Source organism: Protopterus annectens, chromosome 3.part0, assembly GCF_019279795.1.
Source record: "Protopterus annectens isolate FY-2018-M chromosome 3.part0, PAN1.0, whole genome shotgun sequence".
Taxonomy (NCBI): domain Eukaryota; kingdom Metazoa; phylum Chordata; order Ceratodontiformes; family Protopteridae; genus Protopterus; species Protopterus annectens.
In genome coordinates this window covers 1,903,232,286-1,903,244,675 of record NC_056731.1, presented here as the reverse complement: position 1 = coordinate 1,903,244,675, position 12,390 = coordinate 1,903,232,286, and positions in this window count along the sequence as shown.

Here is a 12,390-nt window from a genome sequence, read left to right as displayed (position 1 = left end):
GGGTTGATATTTAAGCTGATGAGCTTATTTATGATGCCCGAGTGGGGCATTGTGTCGAAGGCTTTTGCGAGGTCTAGGTAGGCTGTGTGGACTACCTTCCCTTCATCTATGGCCTTGGTGACTGTTTCAAAGAAGTCGACCAGGCTCAAGAGGCAAGATCTGCCCTTAACAAAGCCGAACTGGGTAGGATCCAATGTTTGGAGGTTCCCAATGTCTTTGTTTATGAGTTCCATGATGATATGCTCCATAGCTTTGCAGACCAGGCTAATCAGGCTTATAGGGCGATAGTTCCTGGGGTCCGTTGTGGCACCACCTTTGTGGAGTGGGACCACTGTTGCTGTACGCCATTCATTGGGTACATATCCTGTAGTAAGGCTGAGATTGAACAGTGATTTTATGTGAGGGTTCAGTTCTTCATGGAGCTCGTGTAAGACACAGCCTGGGACACCGTCCGGTCCCATTGATGCTGTGTTTTTTATGTTGGAGAGGGCAGCTCTCACCTGTGCATCTGTGATGTCAGGGAGGCTACACTCTGTTGGGATAGACAATTGCTCTTTTAGGGGGGAAGGGGGGTAGACGTTTGCACTGAACCTGTCTGCCAGGATGTTGGCAATGTCTGTGGGTTCAGAGTATTTTTTGTCATTTTGCACTATCTCTGAGCATATCTGGGAGTTGCCACCCAGGTTCCTTATATAACTAAAGAAGGCCTTGTGATTATCTTTAGCGTCTTGTGCAATTTTTCTTTCGAAGCTGGCCTTAGATGATTTTATGAGGGGTCGTAGTTTTTTGCTAATACTGATCAGAGATGCATTCCCTTTTTGGGATTTTACTCTATCATGTAGTAGCTTCCTCCTTCTGTTGTATAGCTTATTTATGGCTGGGGTCCACCAGACAGGTCTCCTGCCTTTGGTGGAGTGAGTCTTGGTTTTATTTGGGATAGCACGATCCATGCATTCATGTAGGTGTATATAGAATGCGTTAGTTAAAGATTCTGTGGTTTGGGCCGTATTTTCCTCTGGCCCGGGAGTTTTGAAGGATACCACCTCGGTTTTGAGAAGTGTGAAGTCTGCTTTTGAGAAGTTCTTCACCGTGATTTCATTTGCTGGGGGTAGGGACGGGATATCGATGACCAGTGAGATTAGTTTATGATCAGATCTTACCAAAGAGGGGTATACCTCTGGTATGGAACATAGATTCCCCATGTTGGTGATGATCAGGTCCAATATGTTTTCCTCTCTTGTGGGAGTGGTGACCAGTTGTTCCATGGCATTTGAATTTATAAATTCTAGGAACCGTTGGGCAAAGGTGTTGGGGCTTGAATAGTGCTCCCAGTCTATGTTTGGGTAGTTGAAGTCACCCAATATAATGGTGTTTGGAGAGACCTTCATAGTCTCCAGTGTTCTCAGGAAAGCTGAGTGGGGTTCCTGAGTTTGGTAGGGTGGTTTGTAGCAGGCTACAAACTGAAAGGCAGTTTTGCCCACTGTTAGTTGCACATGGATGGTCTCCGATGCTTCCTGCAGTGTCACTAACCTGGAGGTGTGGGTATCTTTGATGAATATGGATAATCCCCCTCCTTTTGTGGTTCAGTCTGAGTTTTGGGGCCGAAACGCATGGTATGAGGTATAACCTGGTAGTGCTGGGGTGCTCGCGGGAGCCATGAACCAGGTTTCTGTTACTGCACAGATATCGATATTCTCCATACTGAGGAGAGCCTCGAGTGTGTGCATCTTGAGGTTTAGACTTCTGGCGTTGAGCAGCATTATCCTTAGTTTCTTTTTCCTTGTGTTGTTTATGGAGGTGGGTTTGTCTTCTGAGCCTTGCCTAAAAAAGGCACTATGGGGGTGGCAAGAGCCTTAGCCAGTATTCGAAAGCCCAGGGGTGACAGGTGCAAGCCGTCCCTAGCAAAGCAACATGGCTTGTCGAGCATGTCATCCCAGGCTGACAGACACTGGATCCCCTTTGAATGACACCAATACTTTAACCAATTGTTAAAATTGTTCATTTTGTCTTTGTACTGTGGCATCATTCTTTGTGAGTATAAGATGCTACTCAAGGTCAGGATCATACCGGCCTGGGCTACATGATCAGAGAGCTCCTCTATGTCTCTTTTCATGTAGTCCATGGAGGTACGTCTCAGGTCATTCACACCAGCATGGACAATGACGGAGTCATATTTGTACTTGCTTTGGAGTGACCTGAGTGCTTGTGTTATGTGGCAGATCCTGGCACCCGACAGGCAGCTTACAGTGACCTTCTCCTTGTTCAGCCTGGTGAGTGGGATGTCAGTGTGTCTGACAATAGAGTCACCTATTACAAGTGTATTAGGTGTATTGTTTAGCCTTAAGGGTTGTGACTGTGTGGCACTCTGACTTTGTGAACTATGTGATACGTGGGTATTGTTTTGGGGTAGCAACTGCTTGGATGTCTGCTTTGGAGGTCTCTGCTGCTTGGGCAGATTTTTATTTAGAGCCTCCGAGTATGTTTTTGTGTGTTTATGTGTTTTGTTTGCTTTTGCGATAGGTCTATGTGAGACTGGCTTTGTTTTGTGTGTGGTTACCTTCTCCTCCTGACTGACTGTGCCAGTCCTGGGTTGAGAGAGTTCAGCCTCCAGTTTGGCTATATAGTTGCATCTCTCACATATATTGGAGCTTGTTGGGAGGAGGAGAGGGTGGTCTGTGTACATAAAGCAGTTGTAACATTGCCTCAAGATTCCCAGATTCACCAGCTGGACTGGAGAGTATACCCGAATCTGACCATTGGACATGTCAGGATAGTATAAAGAACTACTTTTAGACTGCTCAGAAAGGACCTATAGGGAGTCAAGTACTTAAAAAGAGTATAACAGGGTGTAGTGCTTAAGTTTATTGGTGATTTACTATAAGATTACTTATCAGAGCAAGTGCAAGGCTTGAAATGAAGATAGAGTGCTTCCTTTGAGATTTAGATCAGTTCTAAGGGAAAAAGTGAAGAGTAGACTTTGTGGAGCAGGTAATAGTTTAAACCTGTTTAGGCGGCGCTGCCCGATACTGCACTGAGCGCAAGATCGTGCAAACCTGTGCTAAAGCGGGTTTTTAAGCAGGGGACTTGAAAGAGCTAGGAATTAGCCCAAAACGGCCAATAAACAACTTGTTTCTGGGCTGAGACCACTCCTTCAGGGACAGACAGGCTGCTCAAAGCTCCCCACTCCCACTGGTGAACTGAGAAGCTTCCTCCTATCCAAGTAAGGAAATGGGCAACACAGGAACCTTGTACTAAAGTCCGGATTCCAGCAAACCTGAAATGAGGACTGTTCTAGTATGTACAACCGCCAAAATGAAGCATTCACCCAAGTGAGCCCTTCAATATAATGTATGCACAGGCACCAGAATAAACGATTTTCCCTAAACAACCATTCAGTAAAATTTCCTCCTGTGTAGAAGCACCAGCAGGAAAATCAACCAAAATATAATTTCTCTTGGATGGTTGAAAGGTATGTGCAGTCATCAGTAAAATTATAAAAAATGGACGTAGGACATGTACCATTCCTTTCATAAGCAATACAATGCATCTATGAGAAACGTCATCTTGGTTACCTGTCTAGAGGTTAAAAAAAAAAAAGACATTAAAAAATAAATAAATAAATAACATACACAGAATTTGCCAGGCCAAATATACGAGGCAAAGAAATCTCAGCATTCTGTGAAAATATGTACAGCTGAGATGCCTCCAGCTCACACGCACAGCAAATGCTTCTCATAAAGCAAGAAGGATTTGATGTCAATATCGCATCCAACTGACAACATCCGCTGGATAATGAAGAAAAGCAAGAGTGCAAGAAAAATAATAAATATATATATATAACATTGGACTGTGTCAACTAAAAAGAACTGTGGGTAGTCTCTTAGAAGCCAGGTCACAATATATGCCTTGAATTTGTACCCCACATAATTTATATTTATATGCTGAACATATCATCAGAAGTAATAGGTTGAATGAATTGGAAGTTGGACTGAAAATATCAACAAAACCAGATATGCTATGCAGATACTCTCCAGTGAAGATAGGAATAGCTGGTCAAGAGGAGGTCAACACTCACACCACACCACATGGAACACATAGCCCTCTGGAGTATACACCAGCACTGCTGTGTAAATTCCACCATAAGGATAGACAACGTATACAAAACACAGTACATGCTGATAAATTTCTTATAAACAGTTATGTCAAAAAGGATCATTATACATTATTATGTTCTGTAACAATTTGTGATTCTTTTTTAAATGTGTCTCTTGTGCCACCATGCTGTTCTTGCATTACATTATTCCTTCATCTCCATAAAAAAAATGGAATTTTTTGTGTGTCTGTGTTGTAGAATGAATGATAACATTGAGTACAAGCAAACAAATGCAAGCGTGATGTTTCACCAACTACCTACTATAGTCATCAGCACAACAAAATAAATTCTCAACAATGACACATCACTGTCTTATGCAAAGCTCTGCATTTATAAACTACTTTGCTAACCAAAAAATTGAGCTGGCCCATAGACTCTTTCAGCAACATTCTAAGCAACAAAAATGAAGGTCAATATAATATATTAGACAACTACATGTACATGCAGCCAATCAAGCAACATGTTTTTGGAAGGTGGGAGGAAACCAAACACCCTGGAGAAAAAAAAAACCTGAATATATATTGGCGAACATAAAAAGTTCATAGGCTCAGTGAGTGGAGGTGAGCACAGACCCTGGAGCCTAAAGCAAACATTTTACAACTGAGTCGCCATATCCTGAAAGAGTTCTGTTACCAAGTGGCATAAGGCAAGTTTTAGGACTTGAAAAAAAACTGGCATAAATAACAGCCTCAATGCCCTACAGTTAGCAATATGCTTATAGCTGCTTGATTGAAGTAAGAAAACAATACAGGATCAAGACATATAAAAAACTACAAAATAAATGATACTCCCTTGTTATAAACAGTTTCTACAGCTTTGTCATCAAGTCATACTCTGAAGTGTAAGTGGTTTAAACTCAGAGGGAAAGAAAACTGACAGCTTAAAATTATCCCTTCAATTACAGTAATTTCAGAGTTTATAGCAAGAAGAGCAGGACAATTACATCCCTAGTTGACACAATCCCTTTGTTTATAAACTGTGCAATACAGTTTTCTTACAACGGACACATGTTAGTAAAAGGTTAGGCCACTATCCACAAAGTTCCCAAATCCCAAACAAATAGGTCAACTCAGATATATATTGTCAATGTGGTAGTTTCTTGGGGGATAGACTACTTCCCAAAACATACAATAATGCAGTTTTTGGCATTTTGTTTTAGTCCATAATTTTGGCATCATTGGAGATGCTTCTTCCTGCAGGATGACCAAGTCACTTGGGGAGTCAGATAATTTGCAGGCTAGGAGCAGTCACTATCTCATTCAAAATGAAAAACTATACAAATGTATTATGCCATGGTATTAGATGTAACCAATTCTAGCAACTCAATACAAGTTACCTGCCAAATTAGTTATTTGGATGCATCTACCTACACCACTTTACAAACACATGGAAACAGTACAGACATGTTACAGAAAATCAGCCAGCAATTTTTTTTTGTTGTGATTTGTTTAGCAGCATAAAACTGCATGCTCAGTCTGGATAAGAGACAATCTAAATGTACATTAAAAAAAAAAAAAGAGTGACACAGCAAATATACTGTATGCACATAAGATGAACAATACTGCTGCAACATATTAAGCAAGTAATACAAAGAATGTGAAAACAGCCAACACGGTAACCAAGAAAAGAAAATGAACATGGGGGTCCATTGATTACAGATTATTTTAATGAAAAAAAAAGTTCAAGAAAGCAAACAAATTTAAAGTGTTGGAAATTTAACTGGCAAGGATAAAGGTGTTACATTTGATTTTTTAACCAAAGGTTTTAAAATGTCTAAATTTAGCGCAGTTAAGGTATGGTGAAAGTGGCTTCTGTGGTTTGGAGGGTTAGAGTGGAAAAAAATGTGATCAGGGCAGTGGCATTTTGTTTTAGGAATTTTGCATGCTAGGCACGAGCAGCAATGGATGCTGGGTAAATTGGTAGACAATAGTTTTAGAGTACAGAGTAAAAGGTTGACGCTTTCCTTTATGGGCAGCAACAATACGTTTAGTCATTAGTGCACCACGCTTCAAAAGAAACTAAAGACAATATATAGAAATGCTTCCGAAATGTCAATATTCAGACAATTTTGAAAGCAATCTTCAGAACTAGCAGTTATTGGCTATTCTCACTTCTACACAACCTTTCTCAGGGACAGAACAGGAATGTATCCCACGACTAAACCCCTCAACTCCTAAAAAAAGTCAAGTAATTAATGAAAGTATTGCAGAAAAAACAGCAATCCTAAAATACCAAGGAATATGGCCACTTACCCAGGTTAACTTATCTCAAGAACACACGAGGGTATGCTTTTACATCATAAACTTCAGCTGTCTGAAAATAGGATCATCACGCCAACTGTCTGACTTTTTAGAAGGAAGTGCCCCTGCGTCAGGATGCACTGCCGTGGTCAAGCAATACTTGCACACTATTTAATTCCCATGCCAGAATTAACGGAAGTCACAATCTGCAAATAAATGCTACAAAAATAATAAAATAGATAAAGTAAAACACACCCTCAGAAGTACTAAAACAGAAAAAAAGTAAACAGTAGATGCATTAAGGAAACCAAACCCAATTTTCTGCAATGAACAAACTAGCATACATGCAAAAAAAAAAAAAAAAAAGAAACACAGCTTTACTCTGAAATCGGCCCTCAAATAAAGCCACATTCTTATGCCAAGACAGATAACACAGCAGATAATAGTAAATCACAACCGACAACTCTCACTCGAAAAAGGAGAAACAGTTTATATGAGTAACAGTTTCATTTACCTGCGTTTTAGATGAACCCAAAATATAAACCAACAGAAAAACAAAGCTGCTTCCCCACTACTAAAGGGTGAAGTGAAGGAGAGAAACCACCTCTACTTTCTAAAACAGAACTCAGTTGAAGATGAACGGCTTGCTTCATTGTGAGGAGCTCCATAAATGGCTGTCTTTTCCTAAGTGGCAGTAAATATAAACTGACAAAGTGACATACATAACTCAATGGTCTGAAAAAATAAATAGAGGGATCCGGCAGCTATTCTGGTGAATGCAGCAACTTGAACTGCTAATGCTGGACCCCGCAAAGAGACCATACATTCGGGATGGAGCTGTTATGCAAGTGGCAGCTGGGCTGTTGGAATCCGATTGGCTGCCGACACTTCCTTCTTGCAATGCACAGAGAATCGGCTTACTGGAATTACAGCGTGCATACTAAGCTGATTTTCTACGAAAATTCAAATACTGACATCATGCAAATCCACACTCAAAACTAAGTTGAGGAAGTAACTGAAAAAGTTCAGGTACTTTTTCAACTTAGTTTTTAACATGGGAGCTATAGCAGGAATGTAAAGTTAGATATGCCGGTGGAAGTCACTCGGGTGTAACTCCATACAATTGCTACCGTCACACAGCGCGCTTGGATGTAAGCATGTAAGCGCTGTGTGACGGTAGCACATTAGACAGGTTAGTAATCCTATACACAGAAGAAACAAATAGTGTGACCAACCAGTCCAAAAAGCAACACTCAAGGCTGGAAACCAGGAAAGTAACACCAAAACGAATCTTTATTCACCACATGTAAGCGCTTTCATCTGGTGAGCATCACCAGATTTCTTCAGACAAGGTAAACCATACAGCATTAAACTTATATACCCACCAAAATTGAATCAATTAATCAATTAAAAAAAAGCACATTGCAATCAATTAAATATTTTAAACAGACACAGCCCTAAAAAGAAAAAACTTCTCTAATAGACTAGGAAACAACAAATAAATACATTCCATTCAGTCATATTCAAAGTGTATAGAAGACAGCAACATATAAAGAACAAGTTAAAAATATATAATAAGAATGATTTATTAAATGTATATAACAATAAAGTTTTAGTACAAACACTAGTGTGGATGTATTTAATGTATTTTTCCTGAAATAATTATGTATTTTTAGAAAGCTTTTTATTCTTATTATATATTACTTTTAGACAATTAATATTAATGAAAATTCAAAAAAGTTATATGTAAGGTGTAAAAGCTCTAAGCTTTTATTATAGGGAAAGTAGTTAGGTGCTGCACACTGATCATTCAACATTTAATTTAATGTGTAGGGCCAAGGAGAGTCCATGTGTGAGACATCATGGGTACATTTGCAAGACTCCTACCTCTCTACAAAATGTATACAATGATAAGTCCTTTCTCTTTGGTACAGTCACCTGTACAGTGTAATACCAGATAGACAAAAAATATACCAAGAATGCTTATCCCTTTCCATAACTATTGTCAGTGATCTTACTGAATGCTGCATACTGTCAGTGAAGGAAATCAAATGGTTTTCTATATTCTTTAATAATTTCCTTCATATCAAAATACTAGTCATGTATGTCGTTTATGTGTCTTTGAATGTGCATACTAACATGCTAACGTCATTGCCATGCAAGGGACATGTGCTGCCACTGTGGCAACTATCAGTGAGTTGGCAGTTAGGAAAAAACTCAGATAAAGTAGCAAGATGTTAAGGAGAACAATAGTCATCATAACACATAATAATTTTCTGTGTAGTTTACTGGTCCTGCTGGACAAAACAAATCACACCCCATATTATTAAGCTATGAGCCAGCTACACAGTAGACTTGTTAGAAGATTTTAGCAATTACATCTCTGCCACTCCAGTCCAACAAAGTTTTGATAGTTTTATGAGATAAAACACCACATAAGTCATAGTTTTATCCATTCAAGAAAAAAAGAAACCCATATCCGACGTCTGGTGTGTACATTCGCTGGGTAGCACCACTTCCCCATGCCCTCACTGCCCACTCCAATAAGCAAGTTATCAAAAATGATTTAGTGATTGCTTTGACAGGCAACAAGTGGCAAGTATGTGGATGCAGGTAGCATGTACTATAAGAAGGAGAAAAGCTAATACCATGAGGGCAGGTCAAGTGTATCATGCTCAAGTCTTTGAGAGAATCAGAGGTATTGTTGTAAGTACATTGCATGTAAGAGATGTGACCATCACATTAAAAAAACAAGTGCATGAAACAAGATTGTGGTAAACATTTAAACAGCAGCATGCACAGATTAGCAGCATATCTGACATTTAGATACAGCCCTGATTCAAAAGACCTGTGTGTGAGTGAGTGAGTGAGTGAGTGAGTGAGTGAGTGAGTGAGTGAGTGAGTGAGTGAGTGAGTGAGTGAGTGAGTGACTACTCCATCATGGTAATTTCTCAATCCATAATGTCATGCTCAGTCAAACTCCATGAAGTCTATAGATTTGGTAATACATCCTGAGGTGAAAGAAACATTTTTTGACTAAATGACAGAAATACCTTGAACTTTGAAAGAATATGGTTATGGATTTCATTTTCTTTTCATGGGCAGAATACCTGGTCTTAGGTCCTTCCCTTCTAGAGTGTCAGCAGAGAAAAACAATTAGATTAGCCAAGAGTTCAAACCTTTTTTAATAAAAATGTGCTTTTTTCTTTAAATTATGGAAATTTGACAATGATGGAATATGGCTTCTGGCTAGCAGCAGGTTTGAGTTGTATGATTCTGCATAATCAGCCTATATTGAAAAGAATATTCTCCAGATGAAGCAGTTGTGGCTCCTATGTCTGCTGAAATGAAACATGTTATATTTCTTCACAGTGCCCAAATAGATGATATTCTAACAGGCCCCATTTTCATCATCTGCTTTCTGTCTGTGTTGTTGAACCAACACTGTCAAAGAGACTAATTATATTTCACCTCTTTTAACTGGCCATCCACCTATGTCATTTGGGCCTCTATGGCAAAAACCTGTTCCCAGTTTGATAAAGTATGTTGTTGAACTCCCTAACCTTTGCTTCAACTCATTTCTTTAATGACTGAAAGACTTGTGATACCTTTGCATTATTGTTTAGTGCAAAACTGAGTATCAATCCTATAAATGTTCTGATTATCTTAAGATGAAACAAATACATTTTATTACCAACTTCTGCAGACTGTGTAAGAAATAATTTAACATAATTCTTCCTCCCCTCCCCCAGTGATTTTTGGAAAACATCAGCAAATAAAATTTAGCAAAACTAAATGAATGGAATTTTTTTAGAAAAACACTGATTTTTTTTTTTGTTATAATCTTAAGAAGCAATTCTTAAAAGCTGTTAACTAAACCAGTACCAGAAATAGAAGCCACAATGCCATCTCTCAGAGCAATCTTCTTCTTCTTTCAGTTTTTCTCGGTTAGGGGTCACCATAGCAGATCACTTGTCCGCTCATGATTGGCAGTGGAGTTTTACAATGTTGAGTTGCCAGTCCGGCACCCAGCCTTCTTCAGAAGGCACACACATGCACAAACTCACATCTAGGGCCAATTTAGAGTATCCAATCCACCTACAGCATGTCTTTGGGATGTGGGAGGAAACCGGAGCACCTGGAGGAAACCCACGTGACCACAGGGAGGACATGCAGACTCCGCACAGAAGGCACCCCAGCCAAGGAAAGAACAGGAGAGCCTCTTGCTGTGAGGTGGCAATGCTAACCGCTGCACCACCATGGCCGCCCATCCATCTCTCAGAACAATACTGCTAGGTTTATAAGGACCCTAGTAGCCCTTAGCCTAGTATATATGAAGCTATACAATTCATAGTAATACATACAGCATCATCCAGTGTGTCAACCAGTGGCAGCCAAAAATACAAACACGTAATAATTGTCCAGCAGCAATTTTTAATTCATAAAACAGCAGTAAAAACGGTTAGTGCTTTCATGATCACAAACACCACTTCCTCAGACCTTCACAAAAAAACATTGCATTACCATTCCATTTTATATTACTGCTTTTTAGCTCATAACCTATAAGTGCATTCAATCAATAAACCCTGTTAGCTAACTAGTTTAACCCCTTACTCTCTGTAACATATTATAAACCATACCACATTTATAATACATAAAAAGTTGTCTCTAAAAAATATATAAATACTACTACAATGCTTTGTAATGTCAAAATACCATTACACAAAGATGCAATAAGCATAAAACATATTTACTTATATAACTTAAAAACAACTAAATAACATTGTTATAAAAATGCAGTAGACAGTCTACAGAGACATTTATTTAAACAGACTCCTATTTCTGAGGACGGGGAGTATTGGGATCCGATCATTTAACCCATTACACCGGTCTGCCCTCAGTCTAATTATCCAACATGTTTCAGATGTTTCTGTTTTATTCCTAATAATACCACCCCTTTCATTACCATACACTTGTTCTATAACTGTAAACTTGAAATTATGATTGTAATCTGTGTCTACTACATGTTTCGCCAGTGCATTGGTGGTGGTTCCCTTCCTTATATGCAGGAGATGCTCCCTGATCCTATGCTTGAGCTTCCTATTTGTCTTCCCTACATAAAATGAGGGGCATGCCATGCATCTGGCCAGATAAACAACATTCTCACTATTACAATCCGGTAACGCATGGAATACAAATCTCTGTCAGGTGTCTGGATGCATAAAGGTGTTATTATTCAATATATATGTGCACTGGTTACATCCATTACATGAATACGTCCCCTCTTTCCTTTCCTCTGTCTTTTCTAAGACCTTACCATCTACTGGATAGCATAACATCTGCCTCAATGTTCTCTTATTCTTAAACTGGAATCCAGGTCTATCTCCTACTATACTTTTTATTTCTTCATCTTGGGTCAAAATGGGCCAAAACTTCTTCACTGTTTCAGTTATTAGGTCCATGTTATTACAATAATGTACCGTAGTGTTTCATTATAGGGAGGCCTCTCATTTTCTTTCCCATTATTAGCTGCCAACGAAAAGTAGGGTCTACCCCTACTCTTCCTTTGGCCTTTCACATCCTCTAATAACTTGGCTGTTTTCCTATTTGTATAACCCCTTTCTTGCAGCCTCTTATCAAGACTGTCAAGCTCTTCATTGAACTTTCCTTCATCTGTCATCAATCTTGAGGCTCTTAACGCCTGCCCTTTTACTATATTGTCAAAGATGTACCCCAGATGCATACTTTTCCTATGCAGAAGGGTGTTCCTGTAACAATCCTTTCTAAATACTGATGTTTGGAATTGCCCCTTTGTATCTCTAATAATCTTCACATCCAAGAAATCTGCTTCACTATCTGAGTAGTGCATGTCAAATTTAAAAAAAAAAGTTGTACTTGTATTAACATTGTAGTAAAATTGTTGTAATGCACTCTCATCACCCTTCCATAATAGGAAGAGATCATCCACAAATCTCCTATAAAATATCACTGGTTTCC